This window comes from Eupeodes corollae, chromosome 1 (assembly GCF_945859685.1).
Source record: "Eupeodes corollae chromosome 1, idEupCoro1.1, whole genome shotgun sequence".
In the NCBI taxonomy this organism is placed as follows: Eukaryota; Metazoa; Arthropoda; class Insecta; order Diptera; family Syrphidae; genus Eupeodes; species Eupeodes corollae.
In genome coordinates, this window is record NC_079147.1 from 198,846,985 (window position 1) to 198,871,608 (window position 24,624).

The window sequence follows — 24,624 nt, forward strand, 5'->3', positions numbered from 1 at the left end:
CATGAATTCACAGCTTTAAGAGCTGTCTTACCATATTATTTCTTCTCCAATACCCTTGGCAGCTAGAGGGGGTGCTTTTACTCAGCCTGCTGATCAGTTTTTCTTTTATTGATTGCATTTGTTCAAAAATTTTCAAAACGATTTCTTTTCGACGTGTGGCCTTCAATCTGGCAATACTACTTTAGATTAACTCTTTTTGACAGCTGTCACTTGATTTATGCTCAGTTTGTTTTCAAAATGTCATGTCATAATGAATAGACTTTCTCCTTTCCGTTTGAAAGTGGTGCGAATATATTCCCAAAATAATGGGTTTGCTGGTGAGAAACAATTAAGTTGAACAAATTTTTAGTGCACACGCAGCATCTTTCATCCCTTAGATGAATACTAGCAAGTATCTCAAATACAGTAGTGTGCCCAACCAGGGGGGGAGGGCTATGCATAAATCACCGCTAAACCAAGTTGGTCTTGCTTTTCAAAATAATTTAGACTTATTTCAAGGTTCAATATGACTTTTGTAAAGTGCAATAAGACCAATTTTTGAAAGTTGGTCTTATTTCACTTTGCCTTATTTCACGTAACTGACCTATTTCACGGACCTACTTCCAAGATCTTGGATTTTACACCGGTGCACTATTTAGTGCAGGGTTATGCGCAATCGCTTGTCAACACAGTTAATCACGAGATAATTTTCAACTTGGAACAGAATATTCGGCGCGTTATTACTTCATCAATTGCTATAAAAAGTTGGGCAGATCGGCTGGAATTAATTCGTGCCAGACGCGGCGGTCATTTGAGCAAAATGATTGTTAAAACATAATGACAAAAGCCCTTTTATATGTAGTGATGTACAACTTTTGAACATAACAATAATTTCAACCGCAACAAACTTAGCAACAATAAGCAATAACATTATTACAAATATTGAAAAAGGGTTGCAAACAGAAGTTATTGTTACAGATTTAGCAAAGGCATTTTACAGAGTTCATCATCGAATCTTAATTAACAAACTAACTTCTCTAGGTATTCACTCTTCCCTACTTAAGTGGCTGGAATTATATTTAGCTGATAGAATTCAAATAGTAAAAGTTGATAGCTTGCTCTCGAAATATGTGTCGGTCCCATCTGGTGTTCCACAAGAAAGCCATTTGGGTCCATTATTGTTCTTGTTGTTTGTAAATTATGTAACTGATATTTTTCATGATACAAACTGATTTCTTTTCGCTGATGATCTCAAACTTTACCCTAAGATTTCTTGTCAAGCCGATTGTGTTCTTCTTTTTACGATCTGTTAAGGCTCGTTAATTTTTGCAAGCTAAATCACATACTGTTAAATGCTTCTAAATGTCAAGTCTTGTCGTGTTTCAAAAATTCTAATCCCATAGTGTTTGATTATATTATCAGTCATGCAAATTTAGAGCGTGTAAAAAGAAAGAAGTATTTATGAGTTATCTTAGATACAAAACTTTCCTACTTACCGCACTATGATTATATCATAAACAGAGCAAATCAAATGATTGGTGTTTTAAAAGGAAACACCAAGGAATTCTCAGATTCATATATTTTAAAATCTCTGTACAATTCACTGGTAAGGTCGGTTCTAGAATAATGTAGCATTATTTGGAACCCCTATTACAATAATTCAATAGACAGAACTGAAAAGGTTCAGAAACATTTTACAATGTATGCATTTTATAAGCTTAAGTGGAGGATTGTAAGGTATTCTTATTATACTCGATGTTTACCATCAATATTGCAATCAAAAATGTTAAGTTCCTGATTCAATTTCTGAATAATTGTGTGTTGAAACTATTTGTTTTAATTTAACTTAACAATATCGAATAATATGATAAAATTTGTTTTGAGGGTTTTAACTTTGAAGACTTGGCCGCTTTGGTTTGGAGATTATTTTTGTTTTTGTTTTTTTCCTAAACTTTGTATTTAGTTAAATATTTCAGACGTAAAAACTTTTAAATTTCCCTTCCTTTATTCTCCATAAAAATGTCATCCTTTTTAAATTACCCAAATTAAATTTTCAGTGGTTCATTAAAAAATACCCACAATCATCTCAAATCGTTTTGCATTCAGTCGGGTCAATTCTTATTTTATTCATTTCAGAAAAAATGTGCTAAGAAATTGTTATCCTTTAAATATTTTATAATCCACATTACCACCATTTCTTGTGACATATGAAGATTTTATAATTCTTTTAAGTCTTTTTTATTTAACTCTTCTTGATAACTATTAAGAAGTATATATAAAAGAACATAAATTTAACTATTGGTGCCAGAGCCATTTTTATACATACAAAAGTTTATAGTCTCTTTTTGAACTCGCCATTTGGATTGTACATTCGTTTTTTATTATGGTTGAATTTTTATCTTGATTGTTGTTTCATTTGAAATATCATAAACAAGCTACTTCTTAGTGTGAAAGGTCTAACTTATGTTTATTGTGTATAGCATTAAGGACTTTTCTTAGTTTTTACTACACAATACCCTAGTATCGTCATCGACATCTCATAAAAAAATAATATTTCTTTCAAAAATATGAAAAATATCATAAAAATGGCATTGGTTTATAGGTTTTTCTCAACAAAAGTGAAAGTAAAATTCGTTTAAACCTTTTCTATAAGTCATAGAAATCATAGGAACGTGATTTATATTCGTTTTATTGGATTATACTGTTCCCATGCAGTTCAAAAATGTTTATCGAGATCAATCTCTGAAAATTTATCGATTTGACCACGGTTTAACCCAGGAATTGATTATTCACATGTGAGCTCCGAGCAACAACAAGAAAAATAACGAACACGAATTTCTCCCAGATACGAAGGTCAATAAATCGACTTCTTTTCGTTCTCCCACATATTTATGCTTGGCAAATTTTCTACCACAGATTTCATTTTCACTCGAATTTTTTCTTAACGACTTCAATTATTTCTCATCCTCGAACAAACATTTTCCTCTCACACACACGTTTTTTCTTCAGATTTTAGTCTAGAGCTACACACACTCTTGCTGATGGTTTACCCCGAAGAAAAACTACGAATGTTTTTCTTTCTTTCTTTTGATTTTCTTTTCTTTTATTTTTTTTTATTGCCAAAACTTACCCTTTACAAGAAGAAAACCAAAAGCAAAACAAATATCAACATTTTCTATCCACAAAACATATTCAGAGAATAGAAAATGTGCCTTACGTTGGGCGCCATTTTGGCTACTCAAAGAAATCAGATCTAATTTATTCTTGCTACAACATAAACATGTGAATGTATTGTTTTTCTTTTTTGTTTTAGTTATTTGTTGAATTATAGAGGAGGGGAAACTACCAATAAGTATTACAATAATTTTGCCGTAAGTAACGTGACTAATTTCTATTGAACTTCTTTGTTGTAGTTGAGTTAGGTTTTGAAAAGCAATCACGCAAAGTCGCAAAGTCAAAACGTCGCAACGTAGCGTTCGTCTTCTCTCTCTTATTATAACCAAATTAAATATTCATTAGGAAACCAAGAAAAATGCACACATCACGATTATAATTCTTTTTTTTTTGTTTAAAGGACTTAGAAACTTCTTTTTATTTTGTGTTTATTACTTTTTGAAGTCAAAAGCGCAATTAGAAGACATTTTCATTTTTTTAATTTGTTCTTTTTCGTCAGAAAAGTTTATGCGTTAAAATGAGAGAAGAGAAAATAAAAAGTTATTTAATAAAAATTCCATTTCTTTTTATTTTCATAGAAATTGTTTCGAGACTTGTTTTTTTTTGTTGAAAGAATTGCAAGAAAAGGTGCGATATTTTTAATGAGAATATTTTTTATATTTAAATTAAAATTTTATAAAATGCATTCGAGTTGTAAAGTATGCGTTTCTCTTTTAGTTGGTTCTAGTTTTTGTCTGGTTTTGTTGTATATATTTATAATTTATTTGGCTTTGTGAACTTTTTTAATTGTACAGTTGGTTATGGTAAATTAATTCTGGTCCAGATATTTTAATTCTATATTCATTCATGATAAATTTAAGAGTTGAGTGAAGCAGTGGGAACTTGTCTTTTAAAATTTTGCATTTATTTTAAAGATGAATTTATCAGTTATAAACTAGAAGGAGGTGTGTTATTCATTGAATTCGAACTCTTTTAAATATTTATTTTTGAGGAGTTTTTTATATGTACACAAGATAAGTATAGGTAGGTAAATACCTTCTGATCAAAAACACTTTCTAACTAAGAACACCAACTTTTAAAGAAAAGTTTAAAGCTTTTCTTTTGAAATGGAAGTAGTCCAAATATTAATATTTGAGTTGATTGGACCAAAAGGCCCAATTTTACAATTTTTTTTAAGCAATTAGGGCCGCATGTCAGTAATAAATCGCCAAAAGTTTTCATCAATAAATTGATTCTTTCGTTAGCTGTATAGTATCTTTCAACATATCATGTTGGAACTAAAGGTAATCCACTTTTACATAAATCAATTCAGACGCAGCTTTAATTATTGCGTACCAATGCGAATGGACTCATTCGGGTCTTCTTCGATATTCTGCTCCACAGCAACTAAAGCTTCTTCGTTCGCACTATACGGCGGCGTTTCTGAATACGTACTAGTGTCCATGGTTACTCGAATAAGCAGCTCTGTGATATTTTGGCAGAATATTGAACACAGCACACGATGCATCGAGAAAGTCAAACCATTAAAACCGTTTTTTAAGATTATTTATTCTTTTTTTTTTTATTTCTATTTATTATGGCAAAAGAAAAGAACTGTCAGAAAGACCAACTTCGAAAAAAGTATTACAGATTCAAAAATATTGGTCTAAGGAAAACAAATATTTCACTTAGAATATTCTAGGAACAAGAATTGTTTTCCTTTAGGAATAATTTTCTTTTATAAAGAATGACGTTTTTGACACGTAATTTTTGTTTAGAAAATTAAATCTAATGCATTCTTATAAATAATATTAAAATTAAAAATACAAAAAATCGAATATAAATATTTGTAATACCTATCTCAAGAACGAACACTTAAATAGCTCAAGTGCTAATAAGGGTTTAATAATAATAATACTTAACGGGTTTTCATTAAGAGCTAACATTTTTGAAAAAGTAGTCACAATTAATGATTAGTTTTGATGCAATATTTTTCGAATTTTCAAAGATTAGGTTAATATTTTCGATTCATGTAGTCAAAAATGTTCTTCTATCTATTTAATTAATTTATTTACTGATTTATGCCGTTAAATTGTTTATTTATTAAATCAGTAAAAAAAAATTAAATTTAATTGTTACTTTGAAATTTATCCAACCAAATTTTAATAGAAGAAGCTGGAAAATGACCAGCGAGTATAAAAAGATAAACTATTTTACTAATTCCATCAAGGATCTCAAAAGCCCAATTAAACAAACAAATTCTAAAGATAATGGATTCGAAACTCAACTTTTACCGTTTTTGTTAAGTATTTATGTTGGCAAATATAACAAAACAAATTATAAACTATGTTTTCTTTACCATAAAATTAGTTTGAAATTATATCATTTTTTATTCACAAAATATTCGAGATGGCAAATATTTTTGTCAGTGTTTTTGATTTATAAAAAAAATCGCTAAATTAATTTTCTTTAAATTGTAGCAATTTCGTATCATATTGCAACGTACAATGAATGAGTACAAAGAAGTTGCTAGCGAAATTAGGTCAACCAAATTGTTGATAAAGTAAAAAGAAAAACCACCCACACATATGAAAGTTTTTCTCGCAATTTTTGATGGTATTACTCATTAAAAGTAGATAACTTTAGTGGAGATATTGCAGAGATATTGCCGACGAAAAAAGATATCCCACACGTACACACACATACATACATACATACATCGAAAACAACTAACCATTGATTTATTTTCCATGGACCTTGAAACGTCCGGACAAGTTACAATTTGACAAATCGGACCGATTATAATAACTACCTTTATTAAGTTTTAAATTTATTTAAAGGTTTTCTTTCTTCAAATAATAAAAATAAAAAATATTTCTAAAGTAACTTGAAGTCCCAAATATCTTTTATTTAGTTTTGCAAACCTTACTTTTTGCAGAATTCAGCAGGCGTTCTATTACATCACCTTATTCACAAACAACTTTTCACATGGCAATTTTTTATAAACAAATTCTATCCTGCTAAGTAAAATTGTAAAGTGTTTCGACAAGTTTGCAAAGTAAAAAGACCTTTCTCATTTTTCAATTTTGCTGACTTCCTTTGAAAAATGAAAAGTAAAAGTGTTTCACCAATTTAAAACACAACTTTCCCATTAATTCGTATTTTAAAAAGTTGCAATAGATCAATATTCATGATGGTACCATCAACACAATAAGCGACATAATGTAATCCTTCTTAAGAAAAAGTTGAGAGGCTATGTTTGAAAAATTTTGTGGATAGCAAATGATAATATGCGATACTCGATGAAATACTTTGCAGACTTTTCTTTTGCTTATTCCGTGCATCTGCAACACCGTGATATTAGGATTAATTTCCAGTCAAATATAGAGCACCCAAAAGTTGTTCGAGGGTTTAAAACACAGATTTCTTTGGTTATCCAATTTTAGACAACAAACATTCTACAGTACTTTTCATTAATCGAAAACTCTCTTTTGTCAAAAAAAATCATTTCCGATATTGATACTAAATACTTAGTTTCATTACTCTGGTCACTATTATTAAAATCTTCGTTTTCAAAATATTGTTCAAAACGATTAATTTTTTTAAAAACTATCATACAACAGTTTTTCAAAAGAAATATTTTATTTTGCTATAAACTTTCAAATTTTATTAAAAGATGTCTACGAAATCGATGGATTAAAGAACCTTCACAAAGTCAGACTTTTTTAAAACTGAAAATTTCAAAATTAATGTTCAGTGGTAGTTTCGACAAAATTAAAAAAAGGAGCCTATGTCCATTGCCTTGTTAACTTTTATTTACTTGTTCATTTTCAAAACGGTTTAAATACTTTTTTATTGGTTTTCGACAACTTTTCGAAACAAACTCTTATTTGCAAATACAAATTTTTCTTTGCCAATTACTGAAAAGCTTTTTAAAATTCTAAATATGATTTGCGAAGTTTGGTGAAACAAAAATACAAAATACTTTGCAAAATAACAAAACTGTACACTTTTCAAAAAAGACTTTGCAAATTTGAGTTTGGTGAAACGTAATTTGCAAAGTTACAAAGTGAATAGTAACAAATTTTTAATGAAACAGATCCCTGGTCCTTTTTTACCGAAATTTCATAAATAAAAATACATTCTATAAGAAGCAAATTTGTTTAAGACCTATGACAAAAAACAACGACTTAAAATACCTTTTATGTAATTAAGTGGAGAGTTGAGTAGAGAATTTTACTTCGGTCTAAGGCCTGTCTACCTTTGGTTTGGATTTTTAAAACTGCCCAATTCGCAGTAAGCACAATCTTTACGAAATGATTCATTCAATGACTAATTTCCTAAAATATCTATACTTCCATTGCAAATAAAATATTTGGTTTGTTTTTGCACTATAATTACAAAAGTCTATGATTAATAAAATTTTACGAAAAGTCGACCTCTGTTAGCTCATTTTCCAATCGCTATCTACTTTTTTTCCAAACAAACACAAAAACAAAAAAACCATCAAGATAGAAAGGAAAGTGTATTAAAACTAAAACACTCAACCTCCTCTTCATCACAGACAATCTGATATCCTTTTTAGACGTCAATTCCCCATTTTTTTTGTTGCGTTATCTTTCTCTTATATAGCCTAGAGGATACCGGATATCCCTTGAAATGTTCTCTATACAGTGTACTTGGCTGTAAGGGCTCTCAGACGAAACACCAAACCAGAAAATATATAGTCATATTGTTATCGTTGTTGTAGCCGTAGTCGTCGCATAACTAGGCCAATAGCTATTTCACGTATCCAAAAAAACAACCGTCATCGCTTCCCTCGAACAGGAAATATCAGACTGGCTAAATGAAGCGAAATAAAACCTATCGACTATGAAAAAAATAGAAAACTTGGCTTAGTTCCAATCGATTGGCAGAGATACAAAAACTAATAACAACTAACAACAACAAAAATAATAATTCAACATTATTCTATAGGTCTACGAACTTTTATATCGGCTTGCCCGCCAATTTATTAGCTCAGTCGTAGTAAGTTCTGTTCGATTCGAAAATCGCTTATCCATTCATGACTTTACTGTCAGCACTCAGCACCTTTTTGCTTATACTCGTATGATGACACATGATACACCAAGATCAAGAAAACACTCAATCCTGCAGGGATGATTTAATGGCTTCCTTTTCTTACTTTGTGACAACATTTTTTTAGGGGTAGGTAAGTTTTTATTAACGACACGGACGATGGCGATGGAAGGACTTTGACCAATTTATAGTCAAAGCAAACATCGAAATTATGTTTTATGACGTCATTTCATAATGACGGGTGTTCTGTTATGTTTATATCATCTTGACGAGAAGAGGGCTTATGGGTGATACTCCTGCCCTTAATTCTGGAAGGGCTATGGTTATAAGGCTCTGTGGTTAATGTATTTGGAGATTAATAATTTTAAGAGCCCATTAAAAGCTATAAGCTATAATGTTTCAGGAGACAGAGTGGGTATGTACGTATAGAAGACTTAATGTTTATATTCATAAAATATCCTCGGTCAAAATAAAACATTAAGGGTAGATTTACATAAAATGCAGGACATTTTAATGATAATTATGTTTATGTGGGATGTGTGTGGGTAGGCAGGTACTTAAAGAATAAAAGACTATGTGGCGCGCAATCCTGTAAATAAATAAAAAGATTGATATTTTCTTGTGGCAACGCGGAGACAACAAAATTGAAAAAAATTAAGCCTTAAGCTTTTCTGTAATAGCCCTCATTCAGGTGCATTGAGTCATTAAGCCTAAGTGGTAATTTTTTCCCGGAATCGAGTACCTAACTAATCTTTTCTGTTCCACGAATTGGTTTTGGTAAAAATGTCTTAAAAATTAATTAACCAAGTCACAGAAAAAGTTCTTTATTTTTTAACCACGAACAAACTTTTCAACCGGAAAACCATCAAAAGCTGGCTAAACTAAACTTCAGTTTATGTTATTCATAGACAATTTAAACCCATTTTAAAACGAACGCCTTAAAAAAAAACACGACGGAACTTATGTTTTATCTGTTTTTATATCTATAAAACGCATTTTTTTCTTCTCCCCTCTACAGGCCATTTTGTATAAGTTTAAGTAAAATTGTAATAGAATTGTAGTAGAATATAACTTTAACTTGTTTAAAATATGGTTTAAAACATGACTATATAACGGGTTTTTCAACAGGGACCCTACAAAAGGAGAGCGATATGGACAACAAACGACGACATATTTCTTGCCGCTCTTTTGACATTTCTCTTCAGTAAGATTTTCCATTTCATGCTGGAAAGATATATGAGCCAAAAACGAGTCAAAAATGTTTAAATTTACAACCGAAATTCGGAGTCAGTGGTCTCAACGTTAAGATTCATAGTCGTCCTAGTAGATCAACAATTGAGCGTCTACAAAATGTTCCCGTACCAGTAGAACACAGAAGTGCTGCAAAAATGTGTATCTCACACGTCGTTCTCAAGCGTTTGGCATCTCTGTTGCGTCATCGTTGTGTAGAATTTTGCGAAAAAATCTTGGCCTACATCCTAACAAGATTAAATTGACGCAATAACTGAAGCCACTTGACCACCAGACGCTTTGTATGTTCGTGAATTGGGCTGATCAGCAACTTTGAAAATGATTAGGATTTTCATCGACAAATCATCTTCAGCGATGAGGCTCGTTTCTGCCTGCATGGCTTCGTCAATAAACAAAATATGGGGTATTGGTCAGGCAGCAATCCACACGCACTCTATGAGTCATCATTGCATCCCGAAAAAATACGGTTTGGTGTGGTTTATGTCAAGGCGGCGTCATTGGGCCGTACTGTGAATGGGGATAGCTACCGTTCAACGGTAACCGAATATTTATGGCCCCAATTGGATGATATGGACTTGGGGGACATGTGGTTCCAACAGGACGGCGCCACAAGCCACCCAGCGAATGTCACAATCAATTTATTTGAAACGAAGTTTGGAGAACGTGTTATATCAAGAAATGGTACAGTCGCTTGGCCGCCTCGGTCACGCGATTTGAAGAAGTTACACTATTTAATGTGGGGGCTACGTCAAGTCTATGGCCTATTCCAACAATACCGACGATTGATGACCTTCGTAAGGTCAAATCCTCGATCCTCGAATCTTAATTTTTCTTATTAATTTCTTTGATTTCCTGATCTTTTTCCTTCTCCCCAATTTTTCTTTTTCCTTTACAAATTCCTCGAACTTTTCCCTATTTTCTTACTGCTTGCTTGTAAGGCCATTCCAGTCACACACACATTCGTTTTCGTGATTGTCGGTCACAGCATCACGGCTTCCTGGAAGCTTTGGCTCTTTGGAAAGCCACCGTTGTTGACTCTCAACGAAACTCTGCTTTCACACACACAATCACGGTTTCGACAAGTTGTTGGATGAGTTTCCAAAATTTGCCGAAACATAATGGCGAGTTCAGACCCCTTCCCAACTATTCTTATTTCTCGAGAAAGTTCAAAGAAAAACAAAAATCGAGAAGAAGTCTAACGATCAGGAACTCGAAGAAGTTAATTAGAAAAATTAAGATTCGAGGATCGAGGTGTGAGGCTTGTGAAAGGAAGAAAATAGGAAGGAAAAGATAAGTACTAATTTCTTTGTTCTTTTGTTTCTTTGGAATATATACATAACGTCGGGACGCGTCCGGTATTCGTAAGAATATCGAACTAGAAATTGCAACAGTATCATTATCTTCCGATCTTCCTTCGCACATAATGGCATCGAACGTACTTTCACAGATATAAATTGCATTAATATCCAAAACGGATTTTGTCTTATTTAAAAAAAACTTTTGTAGCGCTCTTATTTGATAACTTGATATACACACAGTCCAAAAAGTCTCCGTACAGCAGCTTTTTCTTTTTGATAATTCGGGATTAAATATTTACTATAAAAATATATTAAAAACGGGTTTTTGAAAATCACAATCACAATTTTTTTAAATTTGGTAAAAAAGGTGAAATGTTACCATTTTGGTTTTTACATTTATTCCTAGTACTTTTTTCAAAAAAAAAAACACTAAAATTAGGGTGCTGTACGGAGACTTTTTGGACTAGTAGTATGCCCTAATATATTTAGATAATTCAAATGTTAGTATTGTAATAATACAATATATTGACATAACATATTGTATTGTCTTTCAGCTAAGCGCTTTCAATTTTAAATTAATATTACTAACAAATTAACATCAAATACTCTTAACATTAATAATGCAAATTTGAAATGTTAATAATAATTGTTTAATAAATATTACATTTTAAATTATAAACAAAATGTCTTAATAATTTATTCAATTTTCACATATTTTGCTTGAAATTAAATTTAAATCAATTTTGTCATAGTTTTAAGCAAGAATCTAAAAAACAAGTTATACTCATAGATTTTAAGACCGTCTTCTATACTATCGATAGGAGAGTCTTGTTTTACAAGCAGTACAATAAGGGGATGTCAACATTAATTGGAAGAGTGCTAGAAAACCTGTGTGAAGGAAATATAACTGCGGTGTGGAATGTTGAGGAAAGTTTGTATTGGTTTCAATACACATTTAAAGTGAAACAAGGATGACCCTTAAGTCCGTATCTTGTTTTTCCGTTAATCCACGACATCATTGACAATCTACCTGGTGGGATAGAGTTTTTAAAACCAAGATAAAAGCACTTCTGTTTGCCGACGATGATGTCCTTTTTGCTTATTCACCCAATACACTGCAACTAATGTTCAACCGCCTTGTTGTACTCCGAACAGAGGAACTAAATGGTTTATTCAAAAAATATGGTGTTGGTAGACTGAGCAGTAATGAAAACAGCGAACCAATTTAAGTGGTGAAAGCATATATGTAAATACCTTAGTGTAATGATAACAAGCATTATACAAATGGAATTCCATTTTAGGAAGAAACTTGTAAAGCAATAAGCGGTACTTGGAGGAAATGCTTTACAAACCATCATGTTTCCCATAGCATAAAATACAAAGTTTTTACTTCGGTAGCCGAATCTTTAATGCTGTATGCAGAGCAAACTTGGGAGTATAAAATATATAAAACTTTTGAAAAATCACGAACGTTAGAACCGCTAAAGCTATATATTGACTATTTTTTGACAGTTTTTAACATGCCTATTTTAAGATTGACAAAAAGTCTAGAAATTAAAGGAACTGGCTGAATATTGTGATATGAATTTTAACCTTAACGTGCAGTCTTGCAATGGAGAATATGTCAAAAATGATCTCTATGATCTCATTGCCAAATTAGACAAAAAATATAGGCTTGAATACATCCATAAGAGGACTTCATATAGAAACATAGAATTGTACATATAGCCACATAGAAAGTTCTTTAGCACAATCTTTGTGAAAGAAAAAAAAATATTTTAGGATTGATTCTAATCAAAAATTAACTATGGCTATATTTGAGATAAGAGATTTTGGACGCTTTGCAAAATGTCGATGAGAGAAGACATTATGCATTTCATCGCAGAGTGACCCATCCTTAAAGAAGTGATAATAACCTTTTTTGGCAGTAATGTATTAAGCGAGGCAGACGTAATAGCTCTTCCTAACTACGATGTAACACAGCTGTACTTCTACAATCAAAAGCAATGTCCTTTAGAATCTAAATCATTAATAATACTTTTAAAATCCCAGCTTATAACAGTCGGAGACACAGCAAAGCCATGCTTAACAAGTTTTTGTATCTAAATCATTATTCATTGATATTTTGAAAATGAAGTTAATCTAGTTTTAAACAAATTCATTCATTAACAGGGATCTATATCTGAGACAGTTTGCTAGAAATTTGTAAAGGGAAGTTAAGTTGTTAACATTTAAGTGACTCCTTTCCAAAGCAAGCGAATAGCGATTTCTTATGGATTGGACATCTACAAATTAATATATAAATCACCTCTAGCCTTAAAGACTAAGCTCACAAGGTTCTTTATCTTTTATTGCCTTCAACTAAGATTTATGAAACTTAATGAAGAATGTATTAGTTTGAAACATAAAACGTTTTACGGACGCTTGTTCCTTGAGCTAGTATTAACCTAAGTCTTCTACTAGGCTATTCCAAAACTTTGTTTATTTAGTCAAAGTGTAGAGAAAGCGTTCAAATAAACTGAGTTTTATGCTAGTTTCCAAATTATGTTGCTTGATCTGTTTCATTAAGTACCTGAAAAGTTTTCCTACTTCATCAAATGTTGTCGATCCCTAAACGTGAAACGTCTGCTCCGTATAGCATGATTGGCCTGGCTGCGTGTGTCGAAAATTTTAAGCTTATTCGAGAAACTGATATTTTGGTGATGAATATATTTATTTCCACAAAGTTAAGATAATTGAGGTTACATAAGATTAGACTCAATAGATATCCTTGCTTAAAACCAACATTATAACTTCAAAGGAATTAGAAAGGGAGATTCCATTTCAAACCTGAGAGGCTGTTTCTGTTGAAACCAGTTGCAAAATAGTTATTGATTTTGTGTGCTAACCTAAACTGGACAACTTAAAGAAGACCGAATTACGTGAGTTCTGAGCGAAGTCAAATGAAAAAACAACAGAAAAAGAATTTGCATTTTTGTGTTGTCTTAATTTAAATGGACGATGATAAAAACATTGAATATGTTGTCCTTTGTAGAGTAAACAAACTTGGAACTCACATAGGATGTCATTGTTCATATCCTACTAAAGATTAGCTCCGTGAATATTTTATTAATTAAACCCAAAAGCAGAAACCCTCTATATTTTCCACATTTATCTGGAAATCCTTCCTTAAATAAAGGTGTTATTGAACCTTGAAAAAAAATTAACCCTATTAAAAAAAAATTGTTGTTAAGCATTAGAACTTGGTGGTGCATTTTTATAGAACTTAAAACGGATTCTATCCTTGCCCAGTACCTTTTTAAGTTTATAGATATTTGCAGGGACAAGAAATTTTGGTCATAATAAAGTTTTAAAGTGATTATTCTTCTTGTTCTTCTAAATTTAATTTACAACACAATTCAAATTCTGACCTTTGATATCCTTTGTAACTAAAGTACCATTTTTATTGAATAATAAATGAATACAAAATATTACCAAAAAACTGACACCTAAATTTGTGACCTCTGTACAGCTATTTCCTTTTTTTTTTATTATATAACAACAACACAAAACTTTTAGTCATAAGAATATTTATATTCCAATTAAAAACACGCTCATTTTCATTGCAAAGCTTTATCTTTACCTATCCCATGCATTGCATGTATCTTTTGGATTCCATCAATAATAAATATTTACTATTTTATTTTTGTTGTAAACAAAAATAAAATTCAAACAGCTAATGGAAATGCATATTGTTGAATTTTAATTTTTACAATGATTGGTTTTTTTTTGTTGTTGTGCTTTGTGAATAAATAAAATAGGAATATTTTTTTTTGAAAAGTTATGTAATTTATTCAGTGTTTACAAAAATAAATCCGCATTATAAATTATTTATTTGATTTTGTTATTGTTTACGTTTTTTTTTTTGCTAATAATAATAATTGATTAACTGTTGATTTGTTTATGGTACGAAACATAGATAATAAGTAGATCAATAAATTTGTTAAAAAATTGAACTCATAGAAAATATTGTACCTTTACATTATCTGCACAGGTAAATAGTACAATTTTAATGAGTATGAAATTATGGTTAATTCCTTAAATAAGAAGTTTAAAAATGTTTATAATTTTATTTCGATTTGAAAACTAATAAAAAAATTTTAAAAAAGCTAATGCTACATACAATATCAATTATGTTCGAAAAAGTAAACAATTTATCCGAAAGTATCTCTGCTAAGACTATATGAATGTTTATATATTCAAAGAGGTCACAATTAAAAAAAAAAAAAAAAACAATACAAAAATGTTGTTGCTTTCGCAATTTTTCTTATTAAGGCCATCAAAGAATTTTTCAAATAACTTTCTCAAGAAAACTGTCAAAGGCAAACAAAAGCGTTTTTTTAAACTGGAGCAAACATTTTAAATTTAAATGCTTATGTGAAAAAAATCGTTGAAGTAGTTTTCCTAATACATTTAATTTTGTTTAATTTTTGCCGTTTAGCAAGAAGGAATCAGGTCAGAAACTAGTCATACAGCCTAAATGACCTTAAGATGTTACTATCAAAACAAATATGAATTTGTTTGTCTTATTGAGTAAGTAAGTAATTAATTTATTTATAAATATGTCATGCAAATCAAGATCTTGCATTTTGGACAAAAAAAGTTTCATACGTAGTACGATTTGAAAGTAGAAACGGAAATGAGTTTCGAATTGAATCAAAAGAAGAATCGAGTTACAATGTAGGGCTCCGGAATAAGAAGTATCATCGAATAAAATGTTCGCCCGCATCTTTACCTAAAGATTTCTTTCCAGTCGTTGTTATGCATCTGCTCTTATAACAAATAAAAAGAAGACATGTGAAAGTAATGTCATAATGGACGAATATTCATTCGTTATTTGTATGTTGGCAGCTCTGATGTGAAAAGTCCTTTATTCTGAAACAGAGTCGCAGCAAAATTTGATAGAACTAATAAGAATTTAGTAAAATAAAAAGTTCGGTTGAAATGTCAGAGTTTATCTTGTAGTCCTTGGTATGTTGAACACTACTCTAAGAACACAGTCATCGATTTTAAAATGCACCAAAGTCTAATATGAAAACTTCGAATAATGATTTCGATTTAAAAAAAAAAATTGTCAGAGAAGAAGACTCGCAGAAGAAAACTGGTCCGTAAACAACACGCCTTTTAAGGTCGTTCATTATTTTTAATATCTTGAAGTATTGCCGTCTTACAACCTTAATGTTTGGAAACACATGAAAGAAAAAAGCAACGAAGCCAAAGTAGCTCTAAACTTGATGTGGCCCTAGTTTTACTCTAACCAAAAAATTGATCTTAATTCCAAATATCTTGTTTTTCAAGCAACTGTGAACTGCTGCATGGCTACGGTACCCAAGTCTGTGGATATTTACAGATTGCCGTCTTCAAGTAAAGTCTGGCACAACATCTTTTTACATTGCCAACCTTAAAACCAACTCACACTACATATTGACAGTTATGAGGAGGGATGAAAGAAGCCTTCACAAATCCATTATGACAAGGCTTAAACAAATACCTCCCCATTTAAGGAATAGAAGAAGATAACTTCTCCAAATGGCAGTAATCTATTCTTTATGGAGTCCAATTTGAATCAATGGCACATCATGTTCAATGATCTGATCGCCACAACTGACGAACATATCTTCAGTGAAAATTTTTAAAGAGCCTCAACAACATTACCAAGAAATGTGTATAGAAACCTCAACCACCAAATAACATCACAGGTTAATTATTTTAGTAAATAGTTATCTTCTGAGGATATTATTTACATATTTAGAGCCCGAGTAGAAATACTGAATCTTAACTCTATGCCGCATCGAACTGATCTTCCTGAAATCTGTAGCCTTTTTAACACCGCACAAGTAGAAAACACCACACACTTCTTTGAATCGTGTCCTCTACTCCAAGATATTCGACGACTGTATTTCGAACTCAGTTTTCTACCCCCAACACGGCTCTAAGAAATCCTTAATGGAGATTTTGGATGGTCAACTATCCATAGATACTGCAAAAATGCTCTAAATTACCGCAATAGTTTTCCATAACTCTACAACCAGTTATTGCAATTAAAAGTTCAAACAAAGTTTCTGAATTACTATTTTGTAAAAATTGATATAATTTGTATTTTACAATTGAATTCACACTTGATGCTTTAATCAACTATTGTTTCTTTTGTTTACATAATTAGTTGAACTTATGTTTATTATTTGAATTTGATCTTTGTTACATTTAATTTGTGTTTTTGTTATAAAATGTTGATCAGGTAGAGGGCAGAATTGCCATGTCCATGTTCTTAAAAAAAACATTTGTTATTAATTTATGTCTTAAAATAAAGAAACTATCTATCATTCTACTCGAATAAAATTACTTTACCAATACTTTAGATACTGTCTGAAAACTTGAAACTGTTAGAATACATCAGAATTTAAAAAGATGATGCTACAACACTAACGAAAAATAATTAGGAAAGAAAATTATTTTATACAATAATTAAAGTTTTTAGGTGCCACTCGAAATAAATGAGTATATGTCAAAATTACGATGTTATTTCTGAATCAAGGGCCATAAGACTTCATAGCTTATCAGTATATCTCCTGTCTCGAAAAAAAAATATGGACTAAGTTGCTTTTAGCGCTAGAGCGGTAGATATCATCGGATCGAAATTCTCAATTTTGGAAAAATTGTGCGAAGAAAAAAATAAGTTTAAATTCACAAAAAGAAAGAAGTTTAAATTCACAACTCTGGTAGCTCCAACATGATTGTAAATAGGATCAAAAATTGAAGCTAAAACAGTTCTTTGTCGAGATAATCAAGACGTTTATTCCATTTACAAGCCTTTGGGATTTGAATTTATGCAACAAGCACTTGCTTTTTGATTTTTCATGAACTTTTACAAAATTTTTTCACCAATATTAAGTTATGTAATAAATAATACATTTATTTTTAAGTCAATGTAGTTTTTTGCTCAAAAACGAATATTTATCAATTCCAGATATCGAATTTTATTAAAAAAAAAACATTAACATTTCTGATTAAATATTATTTGGATTTTACAGAAAAAAATTCTTAAAAACAAAATAACGGTTCTAAGGAGGTTATCCTTTTGGGGCAATTCAAACATATATTTTCTTTTTATTGAAAGAAGCCAAGTTCAGAACTAAATTTCCGAGAAGATTGAATACAAATATTTTGGTTCGTTCCAGGAAATTCGAATTTTCGATTTTTGACCAACAAATTTTAGACTTAAGACAAAAATTAATGAAATTTCTTAATTTTCAAAGTTTTTGTAATCAACCTATTTAATGGTTTGGGCTGTTCTGGCGATTACTGACAGACATACAGATAAACGGAATCGGGGACCCAATCCAAATTATGAGTTGAGTTCGGAATTCTTAAGTAAGCAAAAAATCAGAACTATTGGATTTAACTCATAGTCTGATGTATTTGTACTGTAAGTGTATTAAGAACAAGAACAAGAATTTTAATTTTTTTTCCGATAAATTCAATTCAATATAAAACCCACACTGCAAATATTTTGCAACTATTTGTTTTTGTTTATTATTTAGAAACAAAACTAGGAACGAGAGCATTGTTTAGAAATTGTACGAATTCATTATTCGAGTTGCTAATATCAGTATTTGTTTAAAAATCCCTAAAAGTAAATTTTCAAAATTATTGAACAATCTTAATTTTTATTTTAAATTGTAAATTTAAGACACTTTAAATTTATTCTATATTTATATCGACCAAATTAAAGTTCTTATTCAATTCTCGAAATGTTAAATACCTCCTACGAGTGCATGTCTCGTCTCAGAAAAGTTGTTAAATATAAAATTTTTAACGGCCAACAAGCCCCCGAAGACTTTTGGTTACTTTAGCAAAATGTTTAAAACATTCTTTTGACTTCCCGTGAAATCTGTTCCCACGCTAATTTCTTCCAGAGTTCCTTATTGATACATATAGAAGCAGACATACATATAAATTAAACTCCCGCCTTCGCAATCACAAATTTGCCACCATATCGTGCGTCGAGTCGTCGCTCGTTAAATAAAGTCTTATGTTCAAAAATAAAATTCCCTTCACGTATTTCCAATCAAAATTCCTGCATTGGTTTGTCGAATGTATGAATGTTTGTGTGTGACTTTGGTTTACGATACGAGCAGAAGTTTATTTAGAGACTTTTTCTTTGCCCCGTTAAAACAAGGATCAACATTATAATTCGACTCCCATATAGCTTTGGAACAATTCAAAAAATACAATACCAGGATTCTCTTGTTATTTGCCGCCCCCTTTCTTACCCATTCTCTCTCTTGTTTTGTCAACTTAATATGATTTTAGGTCGTTCTCTTAGCAGAAATTGGTTTTAACAGGATAATTGGATTATCCTGTGTTTAGATAAACCCCCGTATCCTTCCCTCCTTCTTTTAGTGGATCTAGAGCTAGACTAATGAGACTTACGGCCTCGGATTTAATGAATAAATTTTTGTTTTTTGTTGTTGCTTCTATTTAAGGTTTTTATTGTTTTCGATTAAAATTGTGTTGGATTTAGACGACCTACACATAAACAGGACTAGATGAATGTTTGTTTGTATTTATGTGTTTGAATGAAATGAAATGAAATAAAATAAGGATTAGAAATATTTATATGGATGGTGAAACCACACAACAACATCAACTCGCAATATTTATGGAAGCACACTAAAATATTTAATTAGATTTGGTTTCCTTTATATTACCACAATTCTTGTCATGATGAGAAGGTACTGTTGCTCAAAGGATGCTACTGCAAGGACGGTGACACTTTATAACATATTTTTGTGTTGCTGTTATAAACAAATTTTGACGTTTGTATATACAATTAAAAATTATGCACAATATGGTGTAAGTGTAAGGATAAAGGATATATAAAAAGAACAATATTATGTATTTTTTACGCGCTCTCTTTGGTTCCGTTTCCGTTCTTATTTTTATAGGTCACACACAAAATAATTCACTCAGTGTATATCACATGGAAAAATTATCCTGCAGCAGAAGCACTTAAATACAAACAAAAAACAGGACATTCACCGACACAGAGATTCGAAAAATAAAACTTGAGAGGGATTAAAAAATTGCTTAATTTTTATTTGATTTTCTTTGGGATAATAACTTAATTTTCTTTAACAACTAGTTTTGCTCCTGATGTACTTTGAGTATGAGAGAAAAAGAAAAACAAAACCGCATTAACTTATTTTTTTAGGGAATTCTTATTTATTCCTATTTTATCGACCGTTATAGTGCGCGTCTCAGATGAAACTGATTCTCCGTGAAAATATTCCATACATAAAATACGTCTGAATTTCTGCTCTGGTCCGGGAAATCATGGAGCATGATGATAGGAAAAACAAAAAAGACATAGAGTTCTGCTCTAAGGGAAAATGCGCAAAACACATTTTCTTTTTTTCCAGTCGAAGAGACTTTTCTATGTTTTTCTCAGTCATAGGTGAAATGCGATGTTTTCTCCCCATTAGCAGAGCAGGCACTTGGCGGTGGACTGTTGGTAGCTGGTCTGGCTCTGGTTCTGGTGCTGGTGGTGTGTTGACTTGTTGAAAATCGAACTCACCGACCTTACTCACACTTTGGTAAAATGTGACAGGAACCACCGAACCGACCATTCCACCCACCTCTTATGGACGCAGCAGGAACTAACTACTTTACTTTTAGGAACGAACGAAGTAACGTGTTGATTTCGTTAGGGGAACATTAATTTTGTCTCTGCTAAAAAACATGCTCTTTCAAAGAGATATCACGAAAAGAGAACATTCTCTTTTATGCAATTTAGTATTATTTGACTGGATAAAGTAATCCCAGAATAAAATATATCTAACTTTTGTACGTACAGTGGGAAAATTATTTAAGAAAATATCACAGATGTGAATTAACTTTAAGTGTGTATGAAAATCAATTCAAGATTTTTACATGAAAATATCAGAAATTCGACATGGGTTATAGTCCAGAAACTGTAAAGAAACATCAATCCATTAGTTTAATCCAGAAATTCTAATTTTTGGTTACTTTTTTTTATGATGTTTTAATAAATAATAATACAAAATTCTGACCAAAGTAAAATAAATAAATTAGGTGGCGCAACAGTCCGTTGAGAACTAGGACCAAGTGACTTACATGTCTTAATAGGGCCGAACCCTGCAGCAGCCATGTTATACGAAAAAAAAATTTAACAGATATGTAATTAATAATTTGGCTGGCTTTGTTCAGCGTTTGTAGAAAACTAATAAAATTGTTTTACATTAAAATCGACAATACCTGAAATAAAAAAAACAACTATCTTTACGGTTTTGTAGATTTTTCGAAGTGATAATAATGTCGATAACTTCTCTTATTAAAACGAGCAACTTTAAGGAAGCGGTTCTTTTTGTCCGGAAACGACACTACTTGCCGAAGAAATACAAAGTTTTGTAGCGACGTATTGAAGAAGCGCATTATTACGATAGTAGCGACTCGTTTCCAGTGGTCGATTGCTCATCGCGTGTTTGTTTACAGAACTTTCATTGAAATGGGCCCTTCGTTGATTGAAACACAGAGACGATTCCGAATTAATTTAAATATTGGCAGCCATGTTCAAATTCGCAAGATTTATATGATTATGAAGTGGGGAATAGCTTTCACAGAACTTGTTCTTTAAGACCTGGAACTGAACAAGGACTAAAGAAAATATTGAAAGAGCGCGTCAAGCAGTTGAAACCAGCCCTTGTTGATCAGCTGTATGTCACACTCGAGCTATAAACGGATGTGAGACCACGCAATTCGGGGAATTTTGTACTTTGATTAATATTTTCATCCATACAAGAATATGGTTGTCCAAGAATCAAGAGCAAAAATCGTTTTTTTCATTTCGGGGAGGTTTGGAATGGCCTCTTCGATTACCAGGTTTGTTAACATTTGATTACTTTTTATGTGACCCAAGACGTTCAAGCAATTCTACGTCAAATGCTTCAAGGGAGTATGCAGAACTTCTCAGAACACCTGCAGAAGTGTTTTGGCAAAAATGGTCAGCACTTGATTGATGTAATTTTTTTATATATTTCAATCAATCAATTGGGTGGCGCAACAGTCCGTTGAGAACCAGGGCCTAGTGACTTACAACTCTCAACCATTCCTGTGTGCAAGTAATGTTGTCAGGAATGGAGGGGACCTACAGTTTATATGCCAAATCCGAACGGCTAATTCGAGAAGCACTTTTTCATGACAAGAGTTACTCTTGGAGAATTTGTCAAATCCTCGCAAGAGGCAGTACCCGTGAAAAGACTTTTTGGTGGCATAGGCAGGGATCGAACCCAAGACCTCTGGCATCACAGTCCAACGCACTAACCATCAAGCCACGGGCACTACCTTTGTATATATTTAATATTTTGAAATTTGAGAATTCGAGTTTTGGTAATAAAATAAGTGTGTAACAATTTTTTAAAATCTTCTATACCTCGCTGTTGGATTTTGTAATATAATAGATTTGATTGCAACTAGATTTAATATTTAATTTTCTCAAAAACTTAGACATATTTTTAAATTTGGCTTTTTTGAGTTCAATCAATAACTCACAAAGAAATTGATTACTGAAAAATTACAACTCAATATCAAATTGTTTTGAGAAAAAAAAATTGTTAAATTTGTCTACTCTAATATTATAAAGAGGAAAGATTTGTATTTTTGTATGTAACGAATAAACTCAAAAAGTACTGGACCGATGTTAATAATTCTTTTTTCATTAGAAAGATACATTATCACTGAGTAACATAGGCTATATTTAGTACTAAATTACTTTAAAATTACTTTAGAAATCTTTAGAAATTCCTATTAAAACTAACTGAAGTTGCACAAAAAATAGCCATAAATGTCTTTCATCGCATACGCTGCGAAGAGTATTAAGGATAGAACAAAACAATATATCAGGAAAAAACGTACGATGCTACAATTGAAAGAGTGGAAAATAACAGTGGTCAACTATTTTTATTTCGACTCTGTGGTAATTTCTCAGAAAATATACTTAAATTAGGAGATGGAAAATTTACTACTCCAAATGCAAACAGCTTCCAAGTACTGTTGAATATTGAATTGGCTCAAACTGTTCACAGTCTACAAATTTTATAATCAGAATCTATCCCGAAATCAACAATCTTACAGTAAGAAATTTCCATCGGCTTTGCTCGAGAGCGATGTTGTGCATGTTGTGCGTGTTGACAAAGTACAAGTGCAACATCGAAGATACAGTTCACTACCAACAGACATTTTTAAATTCCCTGAATCCTGCTGGCTTGCCACCTCATGAACTAAAATTAAAAATTGGTACGCCTGTTATGCTTTTAAGAAATTGAGCCTTCCCAATATGTGTAATGGTACAAGACTATTGATAAAAGCAACTATCATTGCGAGTCCTGTGACCGGTCAGCTCGCACATGTTCCACGGATCCCGATGATATCAACTGATTTGCCCATATCTTTGAAAAGGTTACAACCTTTGGCCTAAAAATAAATAAATCCCGGGGACAAACTTTTTCCATAGTTGGTATCGGCTTAAGTAAAGATTGCTTTTCCCACGGGCAATTTAAGTGGCACTTTCTCGAGTAGGATCTCCTGAAAATCAATACGTTTTATTGCCATCTACAAATACCTACCTCTACAGCCATCGTAGTGTACAGGAAGGCTTTGAGGTAAGCATACAATTTGTTTCTAATTTCGTTTTAATTAGCATGCTTATAACTTAAATATCTATACTTATTTATGTCTTCCCGTGCGAAGCCGGGACGGGCTGCTAGTTTTAAATAAAGTAATAAATATACTCCTCATTCTATATCATAAGATGACTTGTGGCGAATAGTATATTTTTCTTATTAACTTCCCATATTAAGATATCGTAATCGGTCTGTTTAGTCGAATTGTCCTTAGGATTTTTAGAGAGATGTATGTGCGTACGTTCATAAGTTCGCAAATTTTTTTTCGTAGTTCATAGCTCAAGAACCAGTAGAGATTACGTATTTAAATACATTTTGTTTTACAGCTAATAATGCAGAAAGATGCAGAAAGTAAAATTTAGAGAAAAATCGAATTGACAGTTTTTCTTATATAAATAAAAACCTAAAAAAAAACATTACTAAAAGTTGGTAAAAATTGATTTTTGACTAAAACATCTTTTTTAATTCTTAGTTCTTTTTTTTTAATTTTTTGACCAACAACTTTTAATAAAACACGAAAACCTATAAACCTTTTAGGCAAGGCAAATCGACAGGCGGGACGAAAATATATAAAAAATGCATAATTTTGACTTAAATTGTTCTTGTTACAATTAAGTTTACATATACCCACATTAAATTTCATGATAAATTTAAAGCCAATAAATTGCACATTTTAGTTTCACTATAATTAACTCCCTAATAGAACAATGAACCGGTGTTAGATTGTCGACCTGATTTCCAAGATTGAAATTTTATAGGATTACTCATCTAGTGAAGAGATTCTTTTTAATAAAATAATTGAGTTCTACAACTTTTAGAAAATTCGTTATCTAGAAAATGATTACGTTTGGCAATTTTTCCCATACGAATTATTCTTAATCATTCAAAACACCTTTTTTTGCTAAGATCCTGAAATTTAAAAAATGTATACGTTCCACTACATCTTTTCACTTGTTAATCATTTTCAACAAACAAAAATTTTGCACAATCTATTCACGTAGTATAGAAAATCTCTTTTTCCAAGAGTTTTTTTTTTACAAAATAAAAATTTCAAATTAATAAGCATTTTAGATTTCAATAATAAAAGCAAAATTTAGTCTCGCATAAATATTGCATTCTATTTT

At 31.4% G+C, this 24,624-nt stretch overlaps 1 protein-coding gene across 3 annotated transcripts in view; it reads right to left on the reverse strand.

The window, feature by feature from the left end:
* LOC129939096 (inactive dipeptidyl peptidase 10) overlaps positions 1-24,624 on the reverse strand; it is a 284,572-nt gene that overhangs the window by 149,577 nt on the left and 110,371 nt on the right. For 2 of the 3 annotated variants that reach the window (XR_008780507.1, XM_056046969.1), the window contains exon 1: positions 19,511-20,075. The exons of the other annotated variant lie outside the window; for it this stretch is intronic. The gene's annotated coding sequence lies outside the window, so the exon portion shown is untranslated. Of the gene's footprint in view, positions 1-19,510; positions 20,076-24,624 lie in introns of those variants that run through there. 3 annotated transcript variants of the gene reach the window in all.